A 12,746-nucleotide genomic window follows, 5' to 3' on the forward strand; every position below is an offset into this window, starting at 1 on the left:
TCAATACTATGGCATTTTGGTTGATATACTTGATTGTGACTTTAATTCCTTCAAATTAGTTCTCTTCATTGTCAAATGGTACAAACTATGACTCAATCAAAATGATCTTGATAGAACTATTATTGAGCATGAGAATGGATTTCTAATGATTAATACAAGGTTTTTTGGAGCTAGATGGGATGAGCCCTATGTTCTTCCAAGCCAATGTGAGTAGGTATTTTACTCAAAGGTTTCACATAAACCGGGTTGGTCATTTTTTTATAGACATGATCTAAAGGGAAGTTTGATATTGTATAATGAAATGGAAGAAGAAGATATTGAGGAAGAGGAAGAAGTGGATCATGATCAAGAGTTAGTCGATGATACCCCTAAAGAAAATGATGCTTCTACTAATCACAATGATGATGCTTCTACTAATCACAATGATGATACTTCTACTGATCATGATGATGAGGATGATGATGATGATGGTGGTGGTGGTGGTGGTTGTGGTGACAATGACAACAATGATGACTAGGATAGTGGCGGTGACAATGTTGATAACAATGATGATCCTGATGATGAGATGGATCAAGAATAATATCAATGTATATACAAGTAAACATTTTCTATTCAATTTTTGATTTCTGAATTATTAATACAAGTAAACATTTTTAAATTGAATTTTTTTTAGTAATAAAAATTTAACTATAATGTTTTGGGATTAAGAAAACATCTTGTATTGCAGTTGTAGAGATGTAGAGGTTGTTCCTGATGAGCATGTTGAGGTCCAAGCCAATGGGCAGGCAAGATGATGTGGTTAGACAAGGTAAAAAGTAGTACAATGTTCTTTACAATCTTTAAACTCTCAATTTTTTAAAATTTAACTTTGTTATTGCAGAGGACCAATGTTTGCAAAGAACATCAAGTACACATCCGTAGGTGAGAAGACATATTGATGATGAGATGGATATGCCTCTACAAAAATATAGGGAATTACAAAAAAAGGAAAAAGAAATGATTCATGTGAATTGTTGATCATTTTTGCCTTCCCACCAAAATTATCATATTTGAATTTGAACATGGTAATGTTCACATATTTGAAAATCCAAATAAAGTGGCACAAAAAATGCTTCATGTTATGCTTTAGGCTATGATATATTTCCTAAGTGACTATGTACTTTAATATTCCATGGGCCCACAACTTCCCCATTGTCAAGTCTTTTATGATCAAGAGTGGTCACCTTGTCACTATGTAGAGTTTCATGATCTTTATTTTATGTGACATAGTGATGGCTCGATGGACCCCTTTCCTATTAGAATAGTCAGGCAGTTGTTAGAACATGCTGGCATTTTATTGTATTTTTATTGTCTAGGGTATGACTATGCGAGGTGGGTTCTTTCCTTTTATGTGCCATTTCATCATGCAACTTCCTCACTATTAGATTTTTCATCATCTATGGTGGTAAATTTTTTTCTTTGTGGAGTTGCACATTTTTTATGTTATGTGAAAAGGAAACATCACACCATGTGTTTGTCCGGGTCCAAGTTTCTTTAGTGGGTCATCTTTCCAACTATTCTGACATGTCAATGTCATGTTGTGTAGGTCATAGGGTGATAGGGTGATGAGTTAAATTGAGCTAGTGTATAGTGGGATTTTCATTGGATGATCCCTTGACATGTCAAAGTTATGGGCCACATGTTCTTGGTGTACACTCGAAAGTGTCCCACTCTAAACCATTCTATCCAAACGATTCCATGAGTTGGAATGCTTGGATGCCGGCTTAGAGCTCGCTATCCATGGAGTGCAAGAGAGTGTATTTCAAGTTCAAGGGCTCTCAGATGAGCTTTAGAGATACTCTTCTTGCTAGTAAATCATACAATGGGAGGTTCCAAAGACAAGATGCAAGAATGCAAATGTCCCAAGGAGTTTCTCAAGAATGCAATGCAACTAAAGATTAAACTAGAATAAATATGAAAAGTGCAGCTATTCTAAGCATGTATGAGAGTATTACACAACCAAATATTAAGCTATGTGAGATTATTTGCAAGAATGAAAGCTAAACTAACATGCAACTATGCTAAGAATGCCATATGATCTTATGCTAATATGATGGAATGAGAGAATGAGACAAGAAATGAGAAGTTCTCCACAAAGCTCCCAAGAAACCTGTTAGAAAACCTGCAGCATGACAATATTCAAAAATGAGGATGGATTGAGGGGGAAATCTCTCTCCCTTTTAAAGATGTACGGACGGTAGAGATTAAGATGAAGATGGTGGATGATCAACGGTGGAATTCGAAAATAGGAGTGATCCATGTGCACACACAAGTCAACCAATAGAATATAAGTTGACTTGTCATATAAGATAAAAGTCACAAAGCCTTTTCTTTTAATTGTAAAATAAAAAAAGGACTTTATGTGTGCACTTTAAGTGGGTTAGAAGAATGGGGTCTTTTATTTAATTAAAAGGGGACATGTTCTTTTAATCAAATAATGAACTTAGGATAGCATAGTCAAACTATAGGTTATAATCAAATAAATTGATTATTAGCAATTTGGTCTAGATAAATGATTAAATTAATTTAGCCAAAATGCTGAGAAGGAGGCTAATAGTCTAGATGACCATTTTTAGGTGATTACATTTTGCCCCTCTTTGACTAATGTGTGATCGATTTGGGAGCGCATTATGTCAAAGAAAATAGAAGTCAAGTACGCAAAAAATTAGATATAGATATCTAATTTTGAAGAACAAAATGTAGAAAAAGATAGCAAGTCATAAATGTACAGCTTGATAGTGGTAGTACTGAACACTGGGAAGAGAACAATGTTAGAATTCAAGAAGAATGTTAACACCTAGAAAAGTGGATAGAGTGATAGCAAGTGAGAAGATCAAACAAATGCTCCTAAGTAGTGATAGAGTATTTTTGCCCCCTTGGGATCAAAATCAAAATGAGGTAAGGGGACATAGAAACAAGCTAGATATGAGAAAATTAGAATATAGAAATGTTCAAGATGATAGATAGATGATTAGAACCCAAGAATGACTGTAAGAAACTGATAAAATACCCTAGTTTGACTAGAGTTGACCTTGAAGGATATAGCATAAAAATTAGGTCAAAATGAGTAGAAAGGTGATTTTAGACATGAAACGGTGAATTGAAGTAGATATGAAGTATGGAAATGATGAAGACATGAAGAAATGAAGATGCCCTAATGATGATTCAGAGATTAGACCTCAAAAGGTCAGCTAACTGCTAAGAAGAAAGTAGAATTTTAAAAGACAATTTTGACCATCAGGATTAACTCGAATTTGGATTTCGATCTCGAAAATGAATCTAGGATGTTGAATTTATTTAAGAGGTCAAAACTTTATATAATGTGATGATAAGATAGAAAAGAGATGAAGTGAAAGATTAAGAAGGTGAAAAGACATGAACAAGAAGAAAGTAAAGAAATATATGAAAGGAGTTAGCTGATATGTCCACAAAAAGATGAAGAGAGAGCTCTCCCCATATGCAAGAATGCAAGACTAAGCTAGAAAATGAACCTAAAATGCAAGCTAATATGAAAAGTGGTTTACCAGCAAGAAGCGCATAACATTTAGACTCTTAATTTCATCATTGATTATTTATTAGGGACATCATGAGATCATACAACCATCACTAGTATAACTATGAGGATATGAATATGATCAATATCAGATAGGTATGTGGAAATCCAATCTAAGCATCAGAGACATGTAAGTCAAGATAACTACGCGATTAGAATTCCTAAGTTTAATTTAGCAAGATTACACTTGTATCAAGGCATAAGCGCCAGGATAAACCCTGAGTGCGGTCTTGTGAAATGGTCAAGGATGATACATTTGTAAGTCAAAATGTTGAATAGGTCAAGCTTAAATGCTTACAACAGTATAGACAAAAAAAGTATACCCACAAGCAGAAATCAAGAAAACATGCCCCATGCCCCCAGTCTTCTAGTCAATGACATCCTCGAAAGACTATTAGGGAGGGAACACATGGCAAAGAAATCATCATAGACAACACACAAAGTAGATAAATATTAGCATAGCTCAGTCATTTAAATGTTAAAGTGCATGTGTGTAAGTCACTTGGCCATTTTTTCAAGATTGGATTCTAATAGTGAGAAATATTGCGACATCAGAGACTATAGGTAAACTATCTATAAACTGTTGAAAAACACTTGATGTCAAAGTGGGTGGGGGTAGTGTTGAGAAACACTATTTTGTGAGTTGTCAAAGAAACCCTAATGCACAAGAATACCTCAACAGGCTAAGCAGTTGTGCCCCCAAGACGAGGACAAGAAATAATTCCAAACTAGGAAATGTGTAGCAAAATAGGTGATTGAGACTGATAGACATAGGTGCAAGGGTTTCAAGTAGCACCTGTTTTCAGGTTTTCACCACTTGATAGGTTTTCTCAGGACTTTTTTCAATTTTTTTGTATTTTTGTATTTTTTATTTTTTTTGGTGATACATCAAAGCGCCTATTGCTAGGTTTTCACTAAGAAGATCATTTTTTCAGGACATTTTCTGATATGATGGAGCAACGAGCCAGTGGATAAGCAAAGATGGATGAAAAAAGAGTATGAAGCAAGTGAAAGTGATCCTCAAGGACTGACTCCTTAAGAGTACCCAAGCTAGGGAAAGAGGTGAAATAGTCATATGAAGCATGTTTTGGATAAGCAATGGAAGTAATGAGAAAGATAGGATGTAGGATAAGCAGTGAAGCCAACAAGTGAGATAGCATGAAGCATGTAGTCCAAAAGAGTAGACATGTCAAGAGACCTATGAGAACCATGTTTCATTTATTATGATCAAGATCAAGGGGTCAACTAGATAGTATAGCAATGGGATAGAGCAATAAAAATAAAGCTCAAGATGGAGGCTATGAGTGAATGGGAGAGCATGATAGAAAATCTCATGGATAAGATAGCCAATATGCAAAGATAGCTCAACATTGTCAAGATCAAAGAGAGAAGAGGGGATAGATGGATGATGGAAGAATTACACATGATGCCTGTTTGCCAGGCTTTCATCATGGTACTTATCCAAGGTGCCACAAGAAGTAGTTTTCACCATAAGATAAATTTATTTCTCTTTACTTTTGCTACCAAGGTGCCACAAGAAGTGGTTTTCACCAAGGCACATTTTCAAAATTTTCTCATGTTTTTAAAAAAAAAAAATTCTTTTTCTATTTTTTTTTTTTTTGAATTTTTAGAAAGAGTTCCAGCTATTTGAATGTAGGTAGTGCTCCTATAGGAAAGATAAGTCATGATAAGCCAAGACCATAGAAAAGTATGCTCAAAGATGTTGATAGGGTGATGAAAGAGAAATGGTAGTAGGAAGAGTATATGGAGGATAATAGTTCATGTATAGAAAGTCAGTGTAAGCTTTAGAGGATTTCATGAGGGTAGTTGAAATATTGGACAAGATCAACATTGACACACACCTTGAAGGGTATTGGAATGATGGAGGAATCATGGATGAAGTAACTTGAGGTTTAGATGCATGAGGTGGTAGAAGAGATTTGGAAAAAAGTGGAGTGGAAGGCTTTAGAATATTTTTAGGAAGATTTTTGGAAGAAGATGGAATGGAAGCCTTTGGAAGCTTGAATGACAACTTTGATTTGTTTTCAATATTCAAGCCTTTCAAAAGAGACTTGGGAATCCATATAGCTTTAGATTTTTCTTTTTCTTTGGATGCTTGAGATTGCATTTCTTCAATGATGGATTTAGGAACCCACATTTGTTTTGATTTAGCTCTCTTAATAGTGGACCTTTGTGGTCTCTTTTGTGCATTCTCCTTCTTAGCATTCACATGTCGATTAGATGGGACATAGTGATCTTTCTTTTTCAATGGATTCTTATGTTTATTCTCACTTCCAAAGGACTTGAGATTTGTGGATGAATAAGGCTGATATGACTGGTTTAGGTGGATAGATGGGTGATAATTCATCAAGGATGAGCATCTTTGTTGATCTTGAGGTATGATAGGAGAGCTAGGGAATGAGCTAGGAGTTAATGTAGGAGATGGAAGAACATAAGGCCCCAATATGGATGGAAGGTTTGAATGCTTTAGCTTATATGGATAAGGACCAAGGATAGATTTAGAAGATGCAAAGGGATAGTGGGAAGGGATATCAATATCTTTAGAGTGAGCAACATGGTCAAAGCCATCAATAGACTCATGAGTACCTTTGATAGGAACAACATTTTTAATAGAAGCACTTGAAGCTTGAGCACAATTTTGAAGTGGATGTGGAGAAATAGAACATGAAGGGATGCTTTGATCTTGACAAGTACCTTTGGATAGCATATGAAGAGAACTTTTTTCATAATTTTCAGTAAGCTCAAGGGAGATAATGGAAGTGGTATCTTCATCATACTTAGGAGGTGGAAAAGATATATGATATGGAGGGGAAAAATATTGAAAGAGATGAAAGGGTGCTTGATCTTGATCTTTATTGACATTTATAGATTTTTTTTTTTGAGATTCCTCTTGACATGGAGCCACTTCTAAGGACAAGGGAGAATTAAGAGTGAATGGAGTAGTGCTTGGATTAGGCATAGTAGTGCATGAAGGTTGAGGATGTTTAGGATTAGTAGCATGGAAAAGGTTTGCAGCCAAGTGAAGGTTAGCTTGAGTTTCTTTTAGAGATAGCCCTTGAGGATACACATAGTCAATGTGGAAAGCATTAAGTTCTTTATTTGATGGAGGCATGTTGGAAAGCTTTGAAGTGTTGGGAGATGCATGAGTGTTGGAAGAAGTGGAGGTATCAAGGAAACCATCACTAGACATAGGTTCATTAATATGATCTTTCTCAAGAAAAGTATCCTCATCGCATGAATCATTAGAGGTATCAAGATCAACAATCTCATCATCAATGAGATCTTGGATTTTATGTTTCAGCTCAATGCAATCTGAAGTACTATGCTCATTATGTTGATGATAAGCACAATAGATATCCAAGAGTGGGTTTCCATATGAGCTAGACTTAGGTAACATGATGATCTTATTGCTACAAAGTTTTTGCAAAGTGTCATCATAAGAATCTTCCAAGGGAGAAAAAGTTCTATTAGAAGTATGTCTAGAGTCCTTTTGTTATTTCTCAAGTGAATGGTATGCATCCATGTCTTCATCATTGTCTTGGTCAAAGATAGGTCCATCATGAAATTTTAGCATAGGCTCAAAGGAGGTATCACTTGCTTGTTCTCTAAAGAGGTCTTTAGATCTAGAAGATGAAGATATTTGATGTCTTGAAGTAGAGCATGTAGACCTAGAAGAAGAGGATGACCTCAAAGAAGGTGACTTACATGCATGTAAAGACCTTAAGGAAGATTCATGTAATGATAAAATCTTCTCCTCTAACCTTCTCTCAAGTTTAGACTTCATTTTTGTCATGCGCTTAGAGAAATGAAAGTAAGAAAGATCATTTATCTCTTCTAGTTATTTGTATTGTGCATATAGATCTTGAAACTCTTTAGTGACATGGAGGATATCATGATCATCTAGATTTGGTTGAAGTTTGGTAGCACAAGGTTTAGATCCCATAGTTTTAGATGCAAAGCCAAGCATAAAATAATCTAGATATAACTTGATGTTGAAACTATAGGAGGTAGAGTGTTCACTTGCCAAGACAATAGAGAGAGATTAAAGTGACTTGTCAAACAATATGTCCAAGAAACTTACGACATGAATGACTCAAGTCAATAGCTAGGCAAGATGCCCAAATAGCCAAACAGATAGAGCAAGCGGGGTGACAAGTGAACAACTCTCCAACCCAAGAGTGTAGTCAAGAAATCAAGGCAACCATTTCAGCAAAAGGGACAACTAGCAAGTGGACATAGACCATGAAGATAAAAAGACCAAGAGTGCTAAGACCAAAGAGCCACTTTAAGCATGTTTAAAAACAAGAGACATAGCAAATCAAAGTCAAATGATGAGACTCCCCTTAGCAAGAAACACAAGAAAAATGTTAAGACATGATGCTTTGACTTGGTTGACAAAGTTTGACAATAATTGATAGCATAGCAAGTTTGATGTTCAAAAGCAATTTCTTTCCAAGCAAGATAGTGACACATGGAGTAGTCTTCAAACAATCAAGAAAAAGACAAAGCAAACTTGCATGATACAAGCATATGTGAGGTCTTAAAAGAAAGTCGTATAACTATCATCATGTGTATGTTCTAAAGATTTCCACAAGTCTAGCACATTTGAGAACAAATCAAGCAATATCTACCTAGAAGTCATGGTTCATTACTCAACAACTTGGCCCACAATTGATGCTCCTTTGCCTCACACCAAGTGGTTGCCCATAAGAGGTATTGGCTTTGTCATGGAAGTGCCATAAGCACAACCAAGGGAACACATATGGTGAGTGTAAAATCTTGGGGTGATCCGGGTAGTCCACTAGGATCGACCCTTGCACCAAGAAGTTGAGTGGCTAAAAAAGGTAGTTACTAACTTAGGGTGTTTAGATAGAGCTTCCATTCATAGTGTTCCTCTTGCTCCCAATTACAGGACACCTCACCTTGTGATGAGTAACCGATCTCGCAACCACAAGAGTACCTTAAGCATTCTTGCCTAGTGATCTCCCTATGGTCGAAATCCCATAAGTGATCACACTAGGTGAAGACAAACACTATGTCTACCAAAGTTTTGTGTCCTTGATAGCCTTGAGTTTATAGTGGGTTGGAAGAGCTGGGTAATCTACTTGTCCCCACTTGGGTCGTTCCTCTCAAGTTGTCCGAGAGCAAGCCCTCTAAAGGATTCTAAACTACACAAAGAGGATCAACTTTTGGAAGTCAAGATTTTTGGTTCACCACAAGGGTGAAGAGTATACTCTCCTATTCCAATCATTTTCTCTCAAACATGCCAAAAAGATTCAGTTACCCCTTGCTTTTGAAACCAAATGGCAAGTCAAGATTTCTGATTCACCACAAGGGTGAAGAGCATACTCTCCTATTACCAAAAGACTCCAATCACAAGTTTTATGTGCCTATAAAAAATGAACAATTAGTCAATGCCACACATGAAAACAAAAAAGTAAGAAATTTTGATGCTTTGGGCAGCCCTGCAAACAATGTTAGTAGCCCTTGCGCATTTGAAGCTTTGACATGCGTTCTTTTTATGCAATGTTTCAATTTTTTTTTCATAAGGATGGAAACCTGTAATCACAACTTGTTAGCACCAAAAGTTATTGTGAAATAACATAAAAATCTGCAATAAAAAGTGGTGAGTTGCCTCAAAAATCCAATTTATCTTCCAACCAAGTACATGCAAAGAAAGTGCAAGTTAATCACAAATGCTCTCATTTTTACTCTTTGGTTTTGACCTAGTCAACAAGATTGGACTTTTTTGCTATGATTTTCTATCCAAAAATAAAAATAAAAAGAAAAGACCCCTATTAAAAATCAGAGAGCTTTCCAAAAATGCAAGAAATTTAAAAAAATCTCTTTATTTGCGCTCTAGAGATTGATTTTGTCAAAACAGGCCAAATTTCTCAAATCGAGTTTTTGATCCTTAATAAGACCACAAAATTCAAAACACAAAAAAATAACCCCCATTAGAATTAAAAAATATTTCTAGAAATATAAGTTTTTCTAAAAAATATGCTGATATACGACCAGAAACGACTTTTTATGAAAATAAAAGAAAATATCATAACTTCTGCAAATCAGTTCAAAATGCTCTAAAAATCAGACTAGGACATTTTGAACACATAAGAAACTTTTAATAAAAATTTCAAAACCAAAATCCAAGCGGTTTAAAAGATATGATCAAATCTTTAAACCAACTAGATTTTTGGCATTCAAACCAATCTACTTATGAGTTGGCTTTAAAATCCAAGTGATAATTCTACAAAAGCACTTGATTAGATCCAATATATTTCTATAAAAAATCAAAGATGAAAAATAAAAGCAAATGGAGCTAGAAACTTGATTCATGCCCCACAGTGGGCGCCAAAAATGTACACTCGAAATGTGTCTCACTCTAAACCATTCTATCCAAACGATTCCATGAGTTGGAATGCTTGGATGCCGACTTAGAGCTCCCTATTCACGGAGTGCAAGAGAGTGTATTTCAAGTTCAAGGGCTCTCAGATGAGCTTCAGAGATACTCTTCTTGCTAGTAAATCATACAATGGGAGGTTCCAAAGACAAGATGCAAGAATGCAAATGTCCCAAGGAGTTTCTCAAGAATGCAATGCAACTAAAGATTAAACTAGAATAAATATGAAAAGTGCAGCTATTCTAAGCATGTATGAGAGTATTACAAAACCAAATATTAAGCTATGTGAGATTATTTACAAGAATGAAAGCTAAACTAACATGCAACTATGCTAAGAATGGCATATGATCTTATGCTAATATGATGGAATGAGAGAATGAGACAAGAAATGAGAAGTTCTCCACAAAGCTTCCAAGAAACCTGTTAGAAAACCTACAGCATGACAATATTAAAAAATGAGGATGGATTGAGGGGGAAAGCTCTCTCCCTTTTAAAGATGTACGGACGGTAGAGATTAAGATGAAGATGGTAGATGATCAATGGTGGAATTCGAAAATAGGAGTGATCCATGTGCACACACAAGTCAACCAATAGAATATAAGTTGACTTGTCATATAAGACAAAAGTCACAAAGCCTTTTCTTTTAATTGTAAAATAAAAAAAGGACTTTATGTGTGCACTTTAAGCGGGTTAGAAGAATGGGGTCTTTTATTTAATTAAAAGGGGACATGTTCTTTTAATCAAATAATGAACTTAGGATAGCATAGTCAAACTATAGGTTATAATCAAATAAATTGATTATTAGCAATTTGGTCTAGATAGATGATTAAATTAATTTAGCCAAAATGCTAAGAAAGAGACTAATAGTCTAGATGACCATTTTTAGGTGATTACACTTGGTTCTATGTGACAACTTACCATGTGGATTGTGGGCCCCATTTTCCTTGTTGAGCTGCAAAAGAAGACTAGTTAGAACCACAATGTGGACATGCTAGGACACGGTGGAAATATTGTGCCATTTCATTTGCTACTATAATTTCTTGTGCCTTTGAGGCATTGCAATCCTCTTCTGATTCTCCTTTAGCCATTAATACACTATACAAGAATCATTTTCCTCTGGTTGATGTTTCTTGTTTATATTCTACATTTGCATGATTATATCTACTTTGGCATTTGAATGATATTAAGTGAAGTCTCTTCCTATAGCATTATTTTGTTTTCTAATTTACATGTGGTTGTTGAATTAAGAAAAGTTTGAATCTATATCCTTTGAGGTTATAACTAGTTAACAGTGCATTTATTTGTAGAGATAAGATCAAACACTCTATTTTGGTGTATCACCCCCTTAGGTTAGAATAGGTAGATTTTCTTTCACACATTCCTTCTCCCTTTTCCTTTCCAAGTATAGTTAGGTGTACCTTAATAGCAAAGGAAGCCAGTGTTCTCCAGAGACTCAACCTTGTAGTTCAAGTCCCATAGCTTGGAGGTTGTTTCTATGTTTCACAAGGTTGTCCTTAGGTAAAAACATTGGACAAGGGTGCAAAATTTTGTGACAACATGAACTTATGTAACTTATTTGATAATGATTGATGTTTATGTATAGATGTTACTTATGTTTTATTGAATGTTGTAATGAATCTTATGTTTCAATGTTAATTTGAATGTTCTAATGAAACTAATGTATTAATGAATGTTATCATGTGATAATTGATGAATGTTACACTTTATTAATAGAATGAATGAATTTTAGATGTTAATAGGGAATGTAGATGTTTCTTGGTTGGCCTTGATTAGTAGATAATATTAAATTATTCTTTAAACCAAGTGAAGCTCAACATTAACCTATGATTACATGACAACTAACTGCATAAATCTCTTAGTTCTAGATAGTGCAAAAGGATGCTATAGCCAACTCATTTATTTATGTTGAATAATATTATAGGAAGTAGAGGATCCTAAAGTCCATATGAAATGCAATGCTTAATTGAGAAAGAAGGTAACATTTATAATTTCATAATTTATAATCCTTCCATAGTCCTTTATATACTCATAAACATGTCCATAGAGAAAGCATAGTCCTCTATATAGTCATAAATCTATCCATTAGAGCCTTCATAAATCTACACTTTATCTTTTCTAATAGATTCCCACTCTTCTCTTTAGTAGTGATGAGTTGTGAAATAACCTTCATAATTGCCATTGCAAAACCTTTCAAATTTAAACATGCTCAAATTCATCAGATGTAGAATCTAGGGGATTGCTAAAATTGGGCATCTTCATTTAGACTTAGCAAGGTGTAAGGGCTTAGAAGAACTGTGTAATGACTTTCACTACCTAGTAGGACTAAAAACATTAGAAGTGAGAAATTGAAAGAGGTTGTTAAGGCCACCTCTAGGTTTTGGAAAAATTGGCTTACTAGAAACCTTAAAATTATCAGTAAACTAGAGGAGTTGTGCAATTATTTCCATTGCCTTGTAGCATTAGAATATCTATATCTTTCAAATTGTGATAGTTTAAGAAAACTTCCAGACATTTTGATGATCTTAGTTGTTTGGAAAGATTAGATCTATTCGGATGATTAGATATATTGATAAGGAAGTCTTTCTACTTTATTTTCATCAATTCCCCTTCCATTCATTGTCACTCCAACCACAAACTCCCCTCGTCTTCATGATCAATTCAATAAATCATGACTATACTCATGACAAATTGGAAACATTAGGGAAGAAC

At 34.9% G+C, this 12,746-nt stretch overlaps 1 long non-coding RNA gene across 1 annotated transcript; it reads left to right on the forward strand.

Annotated features, from left to right (window-relative positions):
* Window positions 1-470: 470 nt before the first annotated feature.
* LOC149556723 (uncharacterized) lies at window positions 471-1,121 on the forward strand. Its single transcript, XR_016352373.1, has 3 exons — window positions 471-587; window positions 728-808; window positions 881-1,121. It is a non-coding gene; the product is annotated as an uncharacterized LOC149556723 (long non-coding RNA).
* Window positions 1,122-12,746: the final 11,625 nt, after the last annotated feature.

The sequence above is a fragment of the Cupressus sempervirens genome, chromosome 5 (genome assembly GCF_028749045.1).
Source record: "Cupressus sempervirens isolate cs-2001-9-10 chromosome 5, ASM2874904v1, whole genome shotgun sequence".
Classification (NCBI taxonomy): Eukaryota; Viridiplantae; Streptophyta; class Pinopsida; order Cupressales; family Cupressaceae; genus Cupressus; species Cupressus sempervirens.